Here is a 6,161-nt window from a genome sequence, read left to right as displayed (position 1 = left end):
GGTCGCTGTCATTGCCAGTAAGCTCTTCTCTCCATGGCTTGTCTGCTGGTCCATAGTTTCCCTCTCTCAAAACTATCTTCGACTATTTATGTATATCCCTTGCGGGAATGGAACATCCTTGCGAGCAGGGCCTGGGGGGGTCTGAGTCACCAGGAGTCTTCCGTATTTAATCGATGTTTCATGAATACTGGCTCAATGACTGAAACCAACAGAGCAGGCCAGCCAAAGCCCAGGCCCCAGAAATACCGCCCTTCTGAAACCAGCAACAGAGTCTTCTCTACACGACAAATACTAGAAATCACGGCACGTCTGTAACTTCATGACATCCCAGTCTGCTACAACTATTCCCACTGGAGCTACCACCGGAAGAAGGCAGATCCTTGGGAAATGAGTGAGGCTCAGGTGCTTTGACAAAATCAGTCCACGACTGAGAGGGAAAACAGCTTTGGAGGCAGAGGAGGAAGGAGCAAGAGCGAGCTACATTGCAGGTGCTTGCTGTTTAGATTTTATGTGACCTGACATTACCAGGCCATTACTGAGTAAAATGAATACAAACACTTTTTGTTTGAAAGAAATGTTAGAAACGAAAAACAAGGAAGGAAGGAGTTAGTTCTGGAAGTTTCTATAAAGCCTTTTCATTTAGCCATTTCTATTTTCTTGCAGATTCCTCATTATGGAGTTAGAACTGTGTTCCCCTGGACAATAATCTAGGCCCTGGAAGCTTATATCAAAATCCAATGACCACCCTAAGAAAAGCAATTACCTCCTAATTAAACATTAAGATGACGGTTCAATGTATCAACATACTGCCGCAAAACACTTACAAAATAAAAACAAAGCCTCCCCACTTCCCCTTCACCCCCTTCACCTCCTAACTCATACTCCGATGGCAGATTAATGTTACTAAAAGCACAGCTCTGCTCATGCCTTGCCCTCATTCAAAACCCTTCAATGGCTCCCCATTGCCTTCAGGATAAAGAACAAACTCCTAAGTGGGTGTTTGAAGATCCTTCTCCTTTTGGCACTGACCTAGTTGAACAGCCTCTTTTCCTTCGAATCACCTTCAAATAACCCCTGGTCCCAAAACATGAACTGAGAGCCCCTGCCATGCCTTTATCTTTTCCCACCTCTGCCCAGAATGTCCTTTACCTACCCCCAAACTCCCCATGTCAAACCCCCGCCTCCCTGTGAGACTCACTCCAATGCTACCTCCTCCATGACGTCTTCCATGATGCCCTCCTCCACCACACCTGCCCACCATCTCTAGGCTTCCACATCCTTTCACTACAGATGATTCTCATGTATTTATCCCCAGCTGGCTTGTCTTACCGCTATTTCTGAACATACTCTCTACCTCCTGGTAAACTCTAAACCCAATACATTTTCCCCTCACACCAAACATATGTCATGCAAACAGAAGGCACTGAAGTAACAAATGGCAGAAAACAGTACAATATGGTCAGCAGCAGCCAAATTTATCAGGGTGCTTAGAGGGCTAGCAAGTAAGAAACATATGAACTCCATCCAGTGTTTGGGACATTTGGTCAACAAACCCGTTTCTACTGAAATCTCCTATTTACTATCATTATTTACCCACAGATCTTTCACTCCTGCAGGGTGTGTGTGGGTGAGCGTGTGCTTGTGGGTTGTGCAGAAGGAAGGAAGCAGGGGGATGAGGGGGAACGATCAACAAAAACTGCCAGCAGCAAAATAACAAACAAAAAAAAACACCTGGCAGCAGCAAGAGAGAGGACTGCAAGAGAGGTCCTTCTTCAGTGAGGACAGCGCGAAATCCACAAGAGCCCCCCACGTCCCTGCACTAGTGTCAAATATGGGGGCGGAGGAGGGGGTGGGTTTAAGTCCTGCCAGGTGGGGGTTCTGACTTTACCAAGGAGCTGCGGAGCTTGTTACAACACAGATGGGCCCCAGGCCTGGAGTTTCTGTGTCTGTAGGTTGGGGTGGGGCTCAGCCTTTGCATTTCTACCAAGCTCCAGGTAATGCTGATCGGGACCACACTTTAAGGATCCTCGTTCTAGGTGGGCAAATGAATCCATGTAGGAGGACCAACTGTGGTACAAGACACAGGAATTTTTTTTTCTTTTAAATATTTTATTTATTTATTTGACAGAGAGAGTGAGATCGCAAGTAGGCAGAGAGGCAGGCAGAGAGAGGGGAGAAGCAGGCTCCCTGCTAAGCAGAGAGCCCGATGTGGGGCTCGATCCCAGGACCCTGGGATCATGACCTGAGCTGAAGGCAGAGGCTCAATCCACTGAGCCACCCAGGTGCCCCAAGACATAGACATTTCTAAAGCTAAATAACTCATTTTTAATTAGATTAAGGCACATGGAAAAGCAAAATCATAACGTGATTTTTCATTCTCACTTGTAATTCAGACACTAAATACTACAGGGTAGACTGGAGAGTCACAAGGGAGTTAGACCAGGGTTTGAGTCCTGATTCTGTCACTGGTTATGGGTAACCATGAGCGCTCCTTACCCTCTCAGCACATCACTGCCCCATCAAAACCTCAGACAGGCTCAGCCTGAACGATGCCCAGGGCCAGGTCTTACATCCTATGATCTCATCATTTTGAAACCCTGTTGGCAATTTAGTTCTAAAACTTAGTATTATGCATTTCTATAAAAAAAATGCTCAAAGATACCGCAATTTGGAAACTGAAAACATGAGAAATAATTAAGTTAAGCTGGAGAAGATAATTGCAATAAACTGTTGCAATTATGAAAACTGAAAACCTTCACTTAAACAGGTTCCACAGAATAAGAGCTCAAGAATATACCATGGAAACATTTTAAAATATATAGGAAAAATACTACAGTTAGTAATATTACTCGCCCATAAAACCAATGAAATCTTGCCATTCGCAATGATGTGGGTGGAGCTACAGAGTATGGGCTAAGTGAAATAAATCAGATAAAGACAAATACCATAGAACTCTATTCATATTTAAGAATTAAAGAAGTTTAAGAATTTAAGGAATAAAACAAATAAGCAAAGAAAAAAGAGAAACCAAGAACAGACTCTTAATTATAGACCACAAAATGATGGTTTCCAGAGAGGGTGGAGGGATGGTGACACAGGTGACGGGGATTAAGGAGGGTGCAGGGTGTTGAAGGGAAGTGCTGAGTCACTCTATTGCACACCTGAAACTCATACAACACTGTATGGTGACTGGAATCACAAACTTAATTTTTAAAATGCTGCAAGTTTAAAAAGCCCAGCTCCCTTACTGAGAATAATCTACAGAAAGCCGGACGTGTTCCAGAAGGCGAACACAACTTACCAGTGGAGCAGAGCTGAGGCGAGTCATCCAAGGAGAGAAATCAGTTGCTCTTCCCGGCACTGGCACCTCCCCTCTTGCCCACACTGCTCCTGGGCCTCCCAGCGGGCTCCTTTTAAAGAGAAAAAGCCCTTTCTGGGAGATCATAGCCACAAGGTGAGTATCCAACGACCTTCCCATCGCTTGTCAATGAGCCCAAGAAAAGCAAATCGCTGGGCCACACGGCCAAGTCGAAGGTCCCCCAGTGGCCTGGCACCCACTCTCCCGCGGATCCTGGGCAGCCCCAGCCGTGCCCCCCACGGGGCTCTGGCCTCTCCCCCTTCAGCAGCACAGCCCCAGAAGCCCTCCAGATGCCACTCTCATCTCCCCACCTCCGCCACCTGAACCGGCCCAAGGAGGAGAGCCTACACGTCGCCGACAGCAATCTGGCTGCCGCTGGGCCACGGGCCACAGAGAACGTGACACCCGAGGTGTCCCGAGGCGGCCACGGGCCACTGCGAGGCTGCAGCGCTGAGTCCGCACGGGCTGGCCTGCTGGGTCTGCCCAGCAGCCTCGGGTTAAAGTGAACAGCTCGGCATTAAGTCGATAAGCCTCCCGTGGAGTAGGTCACCCTCAAACACATTATCCCCCCTCAACAGATGGGGGAATGACACCACGGGAAGATTAAATGACCTGTCCGGCCTCACACAACCTGCCGCAGGTGGAGCACGTGGCGGTCCCAGCCTGGAGCTGGCTCTGGAGAGAGCCCTCCCAGCAGGAGGAGGCCTTGCACAACAGAGATCCACGAAGATTGAGACCACCTCACACCTCTTTTCTCCTGTTTCTCCAGATGCTGTGGAGAGAATGACCTTCAACCACAAGGATGGGGTGGAACAGGGTGTGGGTGCTGAGAGGTCAGACCAGGCCTGAAGGCCACCAGGAGCCTCGGGGATCGGCACCAGAGGAGGGGGCAGGCCCAGTGGGGTTCCTCCGTTGCCCCTGGTCCTCTGCACCTCCCCCACCCCGCCAGTTTCACTCCTTTGTCCAATGAGTACTTGCATATCTAATGGGGGCAAGTCACTGAGAGAGACACAAGGATGGACAGGACCATCCCTGGTCCAGTCATGAATGTCCATGATGAGCAGGAAATCACTAAAATACCAAAGAGAGGGGCACCTGGGTGGCTCAGTGGGTTAAAGATTCTGCCTTCGACTCAAGTCATGATCCCAGCGTCCTGGAGTAGAGCCCCGCATTGGGCTCTCTGCCTGGCAGGAAGCCTGCTTACTCCTCTCTCTCTCTGCCTACTTGTGATCTCTGTCAAATAAATAAAATCTTAAAAAAAAAAAAATACCAAGGAGAGATTAGTAAGGGCCACAGCAGAGGGGCTGGCCATGTTTGGTGTTGGAGCTCACATCTGGCTGTGGATACAGTAAGGCGGTGTCAGGGTAGGCTTTGTGGGGCAGGGGACAGGCCATGAAGGATAGGACAGGGACACTGGCAGGGCTGGGGAGAAGGGCACAGATAAGGGCACAGAAGTGGAGAAGGCACGAGGCGACCCTGAAGACCAGGAAGAGGAATGTGGGAGACCAAGGGTTGAGGGACTTAGGGTGGGACCGGCAGGTAGAAGCCCTATCACCGAAGGCCTAAAGCATGGGAATAAGGAGATTAAACTTCACCTCCAACCACAGTGCTCAGCACTGCACCTTGCTCACAGTAGACCCTCATTAATGCCGTGGAGCAAAATGCGGGAAGGCAAGTTCATGTGTGTGAAATGTACAACTGTAGAAGAACATTATATTGACCCAAAATGTCTCGAATCTTTTTATCAGTCAGTGTTTGGTCAGAACCACTCCTGACTTCAGCTCCACTATCTGAAGCGTTTGCTACGTTCTGCCCCAAATGGAGACCATAATAGTTGCCATCAGCTTCTCACCCAAGAACACTGAAAACTAACGATGAGGTAATGTCTGCACTGCTCCGAGCTCTTGGGAGATGTGTGGCAAAAGGCATCACTATTATTATTATTTAAAGAGACTCTACCCAGCTCTCATCTCTTTTTCTGCAGACTGTTATGTCTCCAGGATAAAGTGATGCCAGATTGGCCTCCACATAAACCCTTCCAACAGACAGTGCCCGATGCACGTGCCTCTCCCTGAGCCCCTTACCTGGGGCTGATGGGGACCTCGATCCCAGTGATGCCGGGCTGGTTTCTGACAGATTTCCGAAGGTGGTCTTCCTCGGGACCCCATTTTTTAAGCACTCAAGAGAGTCCCGTGAAGACTTCAAGGGGGGTCACTTTAGCAACCCCACATCCTATGGCAGTTAACATTTTTAGGTCTGATGCAGTGCCCAAGAGAGAAAGAAGTAAGAATACCTCCACGGGCTCAATTACAAATGGAGTGGAAAAAATAACTTCAAAAGTTCCGGGGAGGAAAAAAAAATCTATTTCCTTCCCCAAAGTTTTCACATCTATAAATTCACTCACACAAATGGACCCAAGACCACTCTTCCTTATGAAAACACTACCTGTTTCGCATTTGCAAGGTAAACGATGCGCCCATCTTGCTCTCAATGCCCTGATGCTCCAATAATACCCTCCAGTAGCTTCTCTCTTTTTAAATAAAACTCATTTACCCCTGTGGATTACAGAAGTAACACATGCGCCTGGTAGAAAACCATGAAATTACAGCTGACTCTTGAACAGCATGAGCCCACTGAACATGTGAGTTTTTTTTCCAATAAATAAAAGCACTGTATTTTCCTACCACCCTCTTTTTTCTATCTTACTTTAAGAACACAGGATGTAATCCGTGTAACATTCGAAGTATGTGTTAACTGTTTACCAAAGTTGTGGGGGGGGCGTCAAAACGACACACGGATTGAC

Source organism: Martes martes (genome assembly GCF_963455335.1).
Source record: "Martes martes genome assembly, chromosome: 12".
In the NCBI taxonomy this organism is placed as follows: domain Eukaryota; kingdom Metazoa; phylum Chordata; class Mammalia; order Carnivora; family Mustelidae; genus Martes; species Martes martes.
This window is presented reverse-complemented; position numbering follows the sequence as displayed.